At 42.1% G+C, this 12,189-nt stretch overlaps 1 protein-coding gene across 3 annotated transcripts in view; it reads left to right on the top strand.

Moving 5' to 3' along the window:
* LOC149789195 (uncharacterized) overlaps positions 1–12,189 on the top strand; it is a 58,851-nt gene that overhangs the window by 558 nt on the left and 46,104 nt on the right. The window lies entirely within an intron of this gene.

Below are 12,189 nucleotides of genomic sequence, written 5' to 3'. Positions count from 1 at the left end.
TCTGTGTACCTCATTGTTTCTGCTATTCTACATCTGTTTCAGTCTGTACTTGCTCCCCCCTCCTCTTCCCGCCAGTGATTTCTCAAATGTAGCGTGACATAATCTAGTCTTGCTGCTCACCATACACACTATACCCAGTCTGATTACAGTCAGATCCCCACTGTATTCCCTGAAGGACAATGGAGATCTGATTTGAATCAGGCTGCACTATGCCGAAATGCCTAGCAATTTACGACAAACAAAAAATGTTATGGTGGATTTAAAGCTAAATATTTGTATAAGGTTGAGTTTTTATCTTGGATCAAATAAACTGACTTTTTACACGAGTACCTGTATATGTTCTTTTAAGGGCAGTTTCATATAGCTTATAAAATATACAAGTTCAGTCAATCTATCTATCTATCTATCTATCTATATATATATATATATATATATATATATATATATATATATATATATATATATATATATATATATATATAGCTAGCTACATACCTACATACCTACCAACCTATCTATCTACATTCCTACCTGTCTATCTATCTATCTATCTAGCTATCTATCTATCTATATATCTATCTATCTAGCTACCTACCTACCTACCTACATACCTTCCAGCCTATCTATCTACCTTCCTACCTGTCTATCTATCTATCTATCTATCTAGCTACCTACCTACCTACCTACCTACATACATACCTACCAGCCTATCTATCTACCTTCCTACCTGTCTATCTATCTATATATCTATCTATCTAGCTACCTACCTACCTACCTACATACCTGCCAGCCTATCTATCTACCTTCCTACCTGTCTATCTATCTATCTATCTAGCTACCTACCTACCTACCTACATACATACCTACCAACCTATCTATCTACCTTCCTACCTGTCTGTCTATCTATCTATCTATCTACTATCTATCTATCTATCTAACATTATACCATTATTTTACCATTGCTCATAAGGTCTGATATAACGAAAGACCTTCTTTTTGATAGGCGCCAGACTCCCAAACAATTCTAAGGAAACAAAATGAGAATGCAAATTCATCAGTACAATCATTAAAGATTTACGCAAAATTTTAAAATCGGTGTGGGGAAAAAAAAAAAGTTTCCCCACAGGATAGAAAATCTATCCCAAAGTATTCTCTACATAAACGCAAACATTTGCTGTCCAACACGTATGCGCACGCGCGCGCGCGTGTGTGTGTGTGTGTGAAGTTAATAATAATACATGCGATGAGTGACAGAGAGTGGGTTGGGGCTCAACAAAAAGGGTTTGTCTATAATTTACCACGAAGCTGTTGGCATCATTGGCAATACAGCCTCACTTTTACTTTGTGCATTGGAGTCCTTGTACAATCTTTCAAGGACATTCAAAACAAGATAGGCCAAATAAGTCTTCAAGGATACACTGGTACACGGGGGTGTGCTTAATCACTGAAAATGAAACAATATAAAGTACATGAGCAAGCTTTACTAACACGAATTTATAGAACAAACAACTAATTGCAACAGAAAATGAATACCATGAGCCAAAAATGAAATCAACCGACATACACTAATTATGACTGACAAGGGTACTTGAGCAATTTATGAATACCAATTGGCAGTGTTACAATGAGGTGATGTGTGAAGTGATGTGATTTTGATTTTTAACATAGCTTTAACAATTTTTCAGTCATATCGCTACGATGTCTGCAATGTGGCAGTTTATAGTGATGTCTAGCACTGGGGCATCATGCCGCAGACATGTAGCATGATGTCCCACCCAGTCACATTATCCTCACACCAGGCCGACCAGTCCTAACACTAACCTCTTAATGCTGAACGCCAAGCGAGGCAGCTGTTAGTACCATTTTTAAGTCTCTGGTATGACTCGGCCGGGGATCGAACCCACGACCTCCCGCATCCGAGGCGGACGCTCTAACCACTCTGCCACCGGAGCGGTTGTTACAATGAGACGTGAAAATTTAATGACCTGTTATGACAATGAGACGGCTTTTAAGTATGTCTCTTGTAAGGTAACGGAGCCGTCAGTTTCTAAGAAATCTTTTGTGTGGATGGGTCGGGGTCGGGCGGGTGGGTGGGAGAAAGACTGGAGTAAAAATGAAGGGAAAATAAGTAAGATATACGGCCATTCATTTGTGGAATTTAGGCACCGTGTCTGAAGTACTTCTTTAGAGCCTATTACTATTATTATTATTATTATTATTATATGTTCAAACACGGCAATTATAGTTAATGCAAGTACACAAATTGTGGAATGTTACAATGATTATGATTTCAACTGTAATTTTTTGCCAGTCTCAAAGGATGCAATTTGGCAGGCTGCAATAAACGCTTCAGTGGTTTTCGGAAAAGGAGATATCAGTGATGGCGTACTTGTATGATCTGGTTACTTAATGTCATCGCTACTACCTGTGTAATGATGTATACAAAAAGTCACGTTTGAATAAGTTTTAAGAGCAAATTCTGGTGTATCAAATTTTGAGAGAGAGAGGAGGGTCAAAGACCGCCATTTAACAATTTTGATAGTTTTACACACACACACACACACACACACACACACACACACACACATTACAAAACTCCATTGGGACGATTTACGGACATGATTTTTCAGCCCCCCCCCCCCCCCCCGGACGATATACGGACAATGGGAATTTAACATGGGGAATATTGGGACTGTATACGGACAAGGGAAAGTGGGGTTGTTCTAGAGGGACAATAGGAAGGGAACAGGTGATGTGACGTCACGATACTGTTGCAAGGGGCTGACCTCAATCGGGCCAAACAGCAAACAGTGACAGTGGGTAGTGGGTAAGTTCAGCTAGTCCAGCGGGTGGCGGGTAAGTAAGCAAATCTTTTCGAGGCTTATGAGTGGCCCTGAAAAGGGCCTTTGGTTTTCTTCTTCTTCTAATTTTTTCTATACCTCCACCAGCTTCTTATTTTCGGTCCTACACTTTTTCTTTTTGTCTTCTTCATCTTCATGTTCTCGTTTTTTCCTCCTCCTGTTTTTTCCTTCTCCTCTTCATCTTTCTTCCTTTCATTTTCTTTTTCCTTTTCTATTTTGTTATTCAACTCTTTAATCCTCTGTATGTTCCCTTCATCCTCCTTCTCCTCGACGTTTATTCTAGCACGGCAGGATTTTTACTTACTCCTGGGGGAAGGAATTGGTGCCTCATCTCCCAGGCATTTATGTGTTCAAAGACCACTTATTAATTTGGCCATCAGATCGTGGGACTAACTAGTCCCTAACAATCTGAATGTATGGCCGGCTTGAGTGGCAATGAACCCAACACGCACTCATGATTGAAAGGTTGGAATTCATTTGCGATTGAACGCACCAGATGTCAACCCTAACAGTATCTAACGTCCAATATGATTGGTTGGCAGCTATGACGTCACATTAGGACACTTGGTGTTTTGACTGGTGGAAATGGTCCCACATTCTTCCGTCAGTGGTACGATGTCCGAGTGAGGTCAGGAAGAAGGGCCTCGGAAAGCCAGCCATGGATGTCGTGTACTCATAAAAACGCCAGCCTGTACTTATTTCAAATCTAGTCCAGTTTGCTAATGGACAATAAAAATGCCAATATTGTGTAAGCCACCTGTGCAATTGTTTAAATCAATTGAGTTTTTAAATTTTGGAAAAATAATTTATTCAAAGTTGGTATTTAGTGTACAGAGTGTACATTCAAAATACTAATTAAATACCAATCAGTAAAGTCGGAATGACTTATGAATAGTTTGTGTCACGCATAAGGGAAAATAGGAGAATAAAAATTTTGATGGTGGTAACGAAACAAGTCAAATTAGGATACTGAAAATAGAGATATTATCAAAAGCAGTTTTCAGCCAATGGAAACTGCACGACTCCCTACGGCAATTTGTTAGGCACTCGATCTTTTCAATTCGAGTGATCCCGGGGTCCTATGATGTAAGAAGCATCGCCTGATTTACAGTGCTGCTATCATTCGGTCCCAATACATCGGCGGTCACATTCTTGAAAGGGCTTCTCCTGAGGGATCAGAACCGCGACCGGACTGCTGCTTTCCAGCCTGGTAGGTAATGGCTAGTATTCTTGAAGTGTAAGGTCACCCTTTTACACAGCAGTACTCTCCACTATTATTCAATAGCAGAAACCGTTGACAACATAGGCATTATCGGCCAGCTTTCTTTGTTCATCTGTAAGTCTACAGGTCCCCGTGCCCGCTCATACCGCATGAATTTCATGGACCTAATGCAACTGACAAAGTACCAGTTTGAGGCTTTGAAGAAACGGACCCCTAAATGGCGCTGTAGGAAACCTGATTCCATCCATCCCCAAGATACAGTTTTCCGGTGAAGTGGTTTGGCAAATACTCATTGCAGTCCCGGGCAAACAACTTAGTCCTTGTATGGCTGGTGGCTCATCATTATCATCATTTTTCGTAGTAATTTCCTAGCCGCCACGTGGACGGCTCCAAAATAGAGCTGTGCGATATTCACCGGTCGACGTCTTGAGCTGGAATGAATGGAATGTATGGTGCGAATAACTTCTTCTTCTTTATTGAACTTAATATCGATTGCACCCGTCAGGGCATGCTCGACCTTTATTCCAGCATAGCTGGAATTTTAATTACTCCTGGGGGAAGGAATTGGTGACTCATCCCCCAGGCATTTATGTGTTCAAAGAACACTTATTAATTTGGCCATCAGATCTTGGGATTAATTAGTCCCTAACGACTTGAATGTAGGGCCGTCATGAGTGGGAATGAACCCAAAACGCACTCATGATTGAAAAATTGTAATTCACTTGCGATTGAACGCACCAGATGTCAATCCAAGCAGTATGTAACGTCCGCTACGATTGGTCGGCAGCAAAGACGTCACATTAGAACAACTAGTTTTTTGACGGGTGCAAATGGTCTCACATACCGTCATGGCTGGTTGTCAGAGCTAGGTCAGGAGGAAAGGTACTCGGAAAGCCAGGCATGGATGTTGTGTAATCCCAAAAACGCCAGCCTGTACTTATTTCAGATTTAGTCCAGTTATGTAAATGGACAACGATATACCAATAATGTGTAAGCCACCTGTGCAATTGTTCAAAGGGGCCCCGAGTGGCCGAGTGGTCTAAAGCGCTCTCCGTTACGGATCACTGCCATCTCACCTCTGTCTGCGGCGGTTCGAGTCTAGGATTCAGCCAATGTGGGTATGTGAGAAAGCTTGCCAGTAGCTTCTCGTGGGTCGGTGGTTCTTTCCGGGGTTTTCCCGGGTTCTTCCTCCACCATTAATACTGGCCGCCATGTATAGCCTATCGTTTGCTGAAAAATGGCGTTAAGCCCCAAAACAACAACAAAAGCAATTGTTCAAATCAACGAAGTCAGAAAAAATTTGAAAAATGATTCGTTCTAAAGTTGGAATTTAATGTACAAATTGTACATTCGATTTACTAACTAAATAGCATTCAGTAAAGTCAAAGTGACTTAAAAAATAGTTTGTATCACACCCAAGTAAATATAGGAGAATACATTTTTTATGGTGGTACCAAACAGGTCAAATTAGGATTTAAAAATAAAGATACTATTAAGAACGGTTTTCAGCCAAATGAAACTGTACATTGAGGTAATAGTAGCAATCTTTTCTCCCTCAGGCTTCTCAATGACTGCTATTGTGGTGCAGGCGTCTACCGGAATTTTGTTAGCTGCTCCGGAATAAGAGGGCTACCACATCTTGTTTCTCAGGTGGCGCCCCTGAAATTATGTCTCCCTTTTTTAGGAGTCGACCAAGTGATACGCCGTCCCGTTTAGCATCTGTAGTGCCACACCTTTGGTCAGTATAGCTAGAGTTGGTCTTCACCGGCTAGCAGACATGGTTCTGGTGGTGTGTTTTTCACTGGCTGCCCTCCATTTTTGTGGGCTGCCGTGTGTAAACTGTTTCCTCCCGTCTCTCTATATCAGTCTCGCTGAATTCAGTATCAGTAGCGTTTGGTGAAAGGTCGTTCTCGAGCAGAATTATTTTACTCATTTTGGCAAGTATTTATTGCCGTGGACTCATTCGTTTTTCTGTGTTCCTGATGGCGGGAATGACGGACGCTTGACTTTATAGGTGTCAAGCACGGACATGAAGGAAAACATCCCTTACAGTCATTTCACATATTATCTACTATCCACACAGGGGAAGAGAAAAAGAAAACAAAACAAATATACTATCCACACAAACGTACGCGAACGCTTACAAACCCAAAATATAGTATCAAAAACCACAATATCTACTATCCATACACGGGAAGGAGAAAACAACATTCAATATCTACTATCCACACAAACGTACGCGAATGCTTACAAACACCAAAATCTACTATCCACACAAACATATGAGCACTCATACAAACACACATTCTACTATCCACACAAACGTACGCGAGCTCATGCAAACACACACAACTCAATTATAATAGTAAACGAGTGATTGTTTATAAACACACTACTCCACACTTACTCAAACTGGCAACTTGAATAGCTCCTTTCTAGAGATTTGGTTAGCCCTGAGAATGGCTGTTTTTTAAACTTAAAATACACCTGGCTAATGCTGACATCTCCCAGGCCAGGACCCACACATGCAACGCCCACTCCAGTCCTGCTCACAATTCACATTTGTTCTTGGGAGCGCAAAGGCGGGTTGAGTCGCCTCATCGTCCCAGTCTTCACTTTGTGGGATAGTGAAGACTTCCTCTGTCTTTTATTTTGCAGTCGAGGTTTGCTTATCTCTGGCACTAGTACTGGTGGCTGTAGCTGACGTTGTTGTGGTTGTGGTGCTGGTTGTTGTGGTGGAGTTGTGCTCACCTTAGGCTTGACCTTACACAGATGTCTCAGTATGAGTTGAGGCAGGATTCTTTCTTCCTTCTTTTTCTTCTTTTTTCTGTCGTCCTCCTCCTCCTCTATTCTCGCATTTCTATTATGGCCTCCTTTGCCAGTTCGTCCAAGAAGCACCTGGAATACTACATAGGCATCTGAGTTTCCAAGCTTCGTCCAGATACTCGTGCCGTTTTTCTTCTTGACTCAGCATCATATATTTATCGTGTTGAATTTGAATGGAATGATCGTTTTGACATCTATAGCAATCTGTCTTGATCAATTGTGTAATTTTTTCTGCCAGGTGTTTGGCAAAACAGGAGACTAAATGTTGTTCTTGTTCTGGCCATCTAGACTTCATCGCTATGTCCTCTTCGTCTTTGTTTTGGGGTTCTACTTCCACTGTATCCTCCTTTCCATTTCCATAGATTCTCCACTATTCAAAGAGGGATAACAGGCATTCATAGTTTCTACTAGTCTAGAATGAATTTTCTCAAACTGTTGATTTCTATCGTATTATTGAATTCGGCATACAGGATGACATTAACCGTGTTATCTGGGGGTAGAGTATTTGCAAACTGAGGTTCCACACGAATCTGACCGGATGTTATAGGGTGGAAATGGCTCTTGTTGCTGCCTTGGTCTGGAGTGAAATCAAAAGCCCACAAAGCATAACCTTCTGCATAATCCTCGTACGTAATACCGTGACTGGTGTTGGTCCCTAACTGTCCGGTAGCGTCGTCCAAGAACAAGTACGATCTCAAGTAATTCTTGTCATCAAACGTATGTCTGAAGGGTCTGGTACACCGTGTCTTGCCCTTGGTAGTGAATTATATCTTAGTCACGTTGTAATCCTTAAACTCGAAATGATTTTCATTGTGAAATCCATTGAAGGCTGAGTTCTTGACGGTGCCAATGATCAAACGCTTGGGTAGTTGTCCATGGAACAGATGATATTCGATCATGGATCGCTGTCCAGCGGGAATGGTGAAAGTTTTCACATTCACGCGTCGTATCGGATATTTGGCGTTCGTTTTGCTCAAAGTGTGACTGATGTCATTTCCCACTTTAGGTAACAATTCCACACGACGCACGTAGAGTCTGGCTTCTTGGATGATGGTTTTGTTTTTGTTGGCATTGTCCGTCAAATGGAAAGCGACACTGCTACGATTCGGTCCCAGGGGATATCCAACCTGTTCAGCAAATACTGTTCATGCAACCACGATCCAACAGCTATAAACTACGTCATTGCAAGAATTTCTTTCGGCGGTCATTAAAGCACACATTGTGAGGATCCTCATCTGCTTACACGACTGTGTCGTTAAACGTGTTCTCACCCGCTGTGTCAGGTTTCCATATCACGCAAGCATCCACATGAGTGTTCTTGGCCTCTTTTCCGTACGTCAAGAGATTTTCAAATTACGCTTGGTAAGGGTAAGTATAAACGATACTGCCGACGAGTTTGTTATTTAAGTACAAATCCACTTCACTGAACGAGGAATGGTGAAATTGTTGACGAAACCTACTATAGCATCGACTCTTGGTGCGTTGTTGTTCCTTTTGATCACGTTGACTTTCAAATATAAGTAACTGCTATTCAGATCGATGCAATCTTCCGGCTGTCCATTGATATCAAACTCTTTGGGAGCTGAATCCGTCAAAGAAAAGACGGGATGAAATTCTACCCATGGGAATTCTTGCATCGTCATCATGGTGGATGGCATGTCAAATATATCCAGTTCCAACTCGAAGCTGAAGAAAGACTCTCGGTACATCACTTTTTGTCTCTATGATTTAATAATCAAAAACGTCTAAGTCTCGGACGGTTCCTCATTACTTACCCTTTCTAGCTTTATGACTATGAAGTCCTCTGAAGGGATGTTTTCGTCGTCTCTTTCTGCCTTGACCCTGCTGTGGCGTCCGGGATGTAGAAATACCTGACTCGGTAGCGTCCATGGCATTTATATTTGCCCGTTTTCAGCAAGACATTTTTGCCTGCTCTAAAGAAAAATTCGTTGGGGTTTTGTTTGTCAATGATGACATTTTGGAGAAATTCTTTGCCGTGCATCCAAACGTCATCTTTCAAAGCGTGCAATCCTCGTGTCACCATCGGTTTCAACACCAGGGCCACCGAACGAAAGGTCGATTTCAACATATATTCTAAGCCATGTCCTCGCTGTCGAGCGATGCCTATGTACACTGGATACGTGACTTACGTGTCATTAGAGAATAGTTTTCACCGTGACTTTCTTTTTGGTGAATGGAATATTTTGACCAAGATCTCGTTTTATAGAATGTTGACAGTGTCAAAATACGACTTGCTGACGGGCAAATAGTGAAGATGTACACATTCACGGACAACGTGATATGTGAAGGTGTGTCCCACCACGTTCTACTAGGGAACTAAATAACTTGGTAAAAGCATCGTTGTCGGAAATGACTGGTAATTCCTTATTCCTGATCATTGTCATCCTCTTCTCCATGTCCCTGCCCAAAATGTCAAACAATCTGGACAAAATAAAGGGGACAACACATTACCCTCCGAAATCTCATCAGTAGGCGACGAGCCACTTTATGGTACTCAACGGTGACACTTTTCCTGACACTCTCCAAGGCTTTACCAAACAGTGTATTGAACCTGGTAGAAATCGTGCTCTCCGAATGTTGACCGCTAAAATAATAGCATGGCTGAATTACAGTGTTATAGGTCCACTTTTGAATTTGTGAGTTTTCTGTTTTATTCTCACCTTTTACATTGGTATTCAATACATTTGCACGTACTCGTCATGAACTTCGACCGCAAAAATGTTTGTTTTGAAAGGACATTTAAGACTTGTGTCGGGTGAATGATCTCCACCAAAGCCACTTCCCAATAGGCTTTGGATCTAATTGGATGGTCTGAGGTAATTTGGCCGTAACAGCATAATGTGTTGTTGGGAAACACCACTATGGAACCATCACTGCGTAACGTTAAGTAAAATTGGTTGTTGTTCAAAATTCCAGAGTTCTTCTGTCCGAGGGGTCACTCGAAGTCAGAGGAGTGTCTAAAAAGGATTGTTGTTGGAGTGCTGACTGCTGAGAGGGTGACTGACGTTGGAAGCAAGGGTTCGTTGTTACCGTTCGATGATTATTTCAGGGAAGGATTATGAAGAAGGTAACCGATGCAACTGCTCAGTAAAATGATCCTCATTTGTTTGTCTCCTTATTAAAAACACATATTGGCAATGACAGTACCGATGGCATAATACACCACAAAGATTTGGCAGAAAAAGACGATTTCCGTTTTAAGCACACATTCTCCACACCAAACCCACAATGGTTGTTTCTGTAGACATTGCAGAGAAGAACTCGTTGACGGAGTAGTCATTGTGGTAGAAGTGGTAGCTGAGGTTGATTGGAAAGGCATGATGGTCCCTTCTTGATATAGGCGATGACCTGAGAATCGTCGATCCAAGAATCAAAACTGGGAGGATATCCTTTCCAACGTACTTTGATTTCTTTGACACGTCGTTTTTCTCCACTTTACGGGTTCTTCGTTCGAGTATGCTTTCAAGGTCGTACACTTCGTCTTCATTTTTGGCCACGCGTTGTAACTCGGCAAAGTGAAACGTTCATTTTAACATTTCCACGTTCATGTCTTCCAATGTATAAACGGCATGATGACGGTCACGCACTTGTCCAGTGACACGAAACAATTCGGTGGTCCAGTTGGCTAAGTACCATTTGTCGAAAGTGCGTTTGGTTTTGCCAATGCGCACCCAATCTCCTGCTGCCAACACTCCACTTTTCTTGGGTTCTGCCACCGTCGGAGATGTACCAAACAGGCGCTCAAAAAGGGTCACTTAGATGTCACTAGTCACTTAATGCGGGGTGGGCATGTCCGATTCATCAATGGTAAGATTGGTTGTACGCTTGAACCAAGTACGGTAATACGTTGATGTACTTGAGAGTGTCTTGATGCGTAAAATATATCCACATGCGTAGATGCGTTGAAAACGTTCCACGATGCTGGCTTTGGTTTACGGATTCTCTGTGGTTAAAAAATGAATGGCTAGTGTCGCACTAAAGGTAGATAATGACAATGCGGAGACCATCGAAAATGTTCCAAGGAAACTTAATCTTTCTGCTTCCACTCGTGAAGTGACACCGCAACTGAAGCACTTGACTGTAATCCCTGTGCCCAAGTAGGGTATTTTCCTTGGAATGTTTGGAATCGACTTTCAAAGTCGCAGTATTCAGGCAAACGCACAGAAAACAAATATTCGTCGTTCACAGGTTAATTTCGATGAGGGTACGGTGAAATGCGCAGTAGTTTAATCGTTTTTGGATGACATAGGTGGGGTGGTAGCTGCATGGTTTCTCGTGGAGGATGGCATCCACCATGAAAAACAGTATAAAAGAGTCCACGATAACGAGTGGCATCGCATTCGCATCCGTCAATTTTGACACGCACAGCATCACTTTCCATGGTAGGTGTAGTAGTAGTAGTCATAGCAAAGTTACCATGATGTGGTACTGAATCCCTAAGGTCACAGCGTACGGCATCGCTCTCATCGCAAGGCACAACATCGCACTCCACCTGAGAATCACCGAACATAAATTATGTCTGTTTAAAAGTATTCATCTTTCTCGCTTGGTCTTGGTAGTTATATATGCTGACCAATGTGGACGTGTCCGTACGGCAAAGTCAAGTGGTTGGGAAATCGCACTCTTTCTGGTACACGATTTGATACACTTTTTCCAAAGGTCGACTGACAGTTTGGTGTGTGGTTAAACGTAAACTCTTGTACGGTTCGTAGATGGTCACTTTAAAGTTTCCATCCCGTCCAGACTGCAGAGATTCCTTCGGCATGCCAAAGTTCACCACTCGACTGTTGCGATAATTGAAGTCATTCCTTTCACTTTACACTCGGTGTGCACTTCTCCTTGTTTGTTCCGGTATTCGTAGCCGTAATGTTTGTGACCGCCACTAGAAAAACGTATAATCTTGTCGACGGGGTGCTCGTCCGTCCAGGCTCCTAAAAGGTCTCCTTCGAGTTTTGGGTAACAAAGACCCTGGCGATCGACATAGGTGCAACTGTCCGTGTTAAAGTACAGGACGCGATATCTTGACAATTCTAAACGTTCGTGCAATTTTTAGCGAGCATGGTCTTTCATGTGAGCCGCAATGACGACATTTCCAAATATGAGGGCTTCTACAAAGTCCAGTTCTTCTTCGTATTTAACTAACATCAAGTCCTCACGAAGAATGTCTACGTGTTTCATGTATTTAGTTTTGTCATGAATCATATGGAAGTAGCGGGAAGGTTCTGTCGAATACTATGTCTTGGTTAAACACGGCCGTTG

This window comes from Sinohyriopsis cumingii, chromosome 11 (assembly GCF_028554795.1).
Source record: "Sinohyriopsis cumingii isolate HCF-2022 chromosome 11, ASM2855479v2, whole genome shotgun sequence".
Classification (NCBI taxonomy): Eukaryota; Metazoa; Mollusca; class Bivalvia; order Unionida; family Unionidae; genus Sinohyriopsis; species Sinohyriopsis cumingii.
The sequence above is the reverse complement of the archived record's forward strand: the minus strand, read 5'-3'. Positions and strand labels throughout refer to the sequence as shown.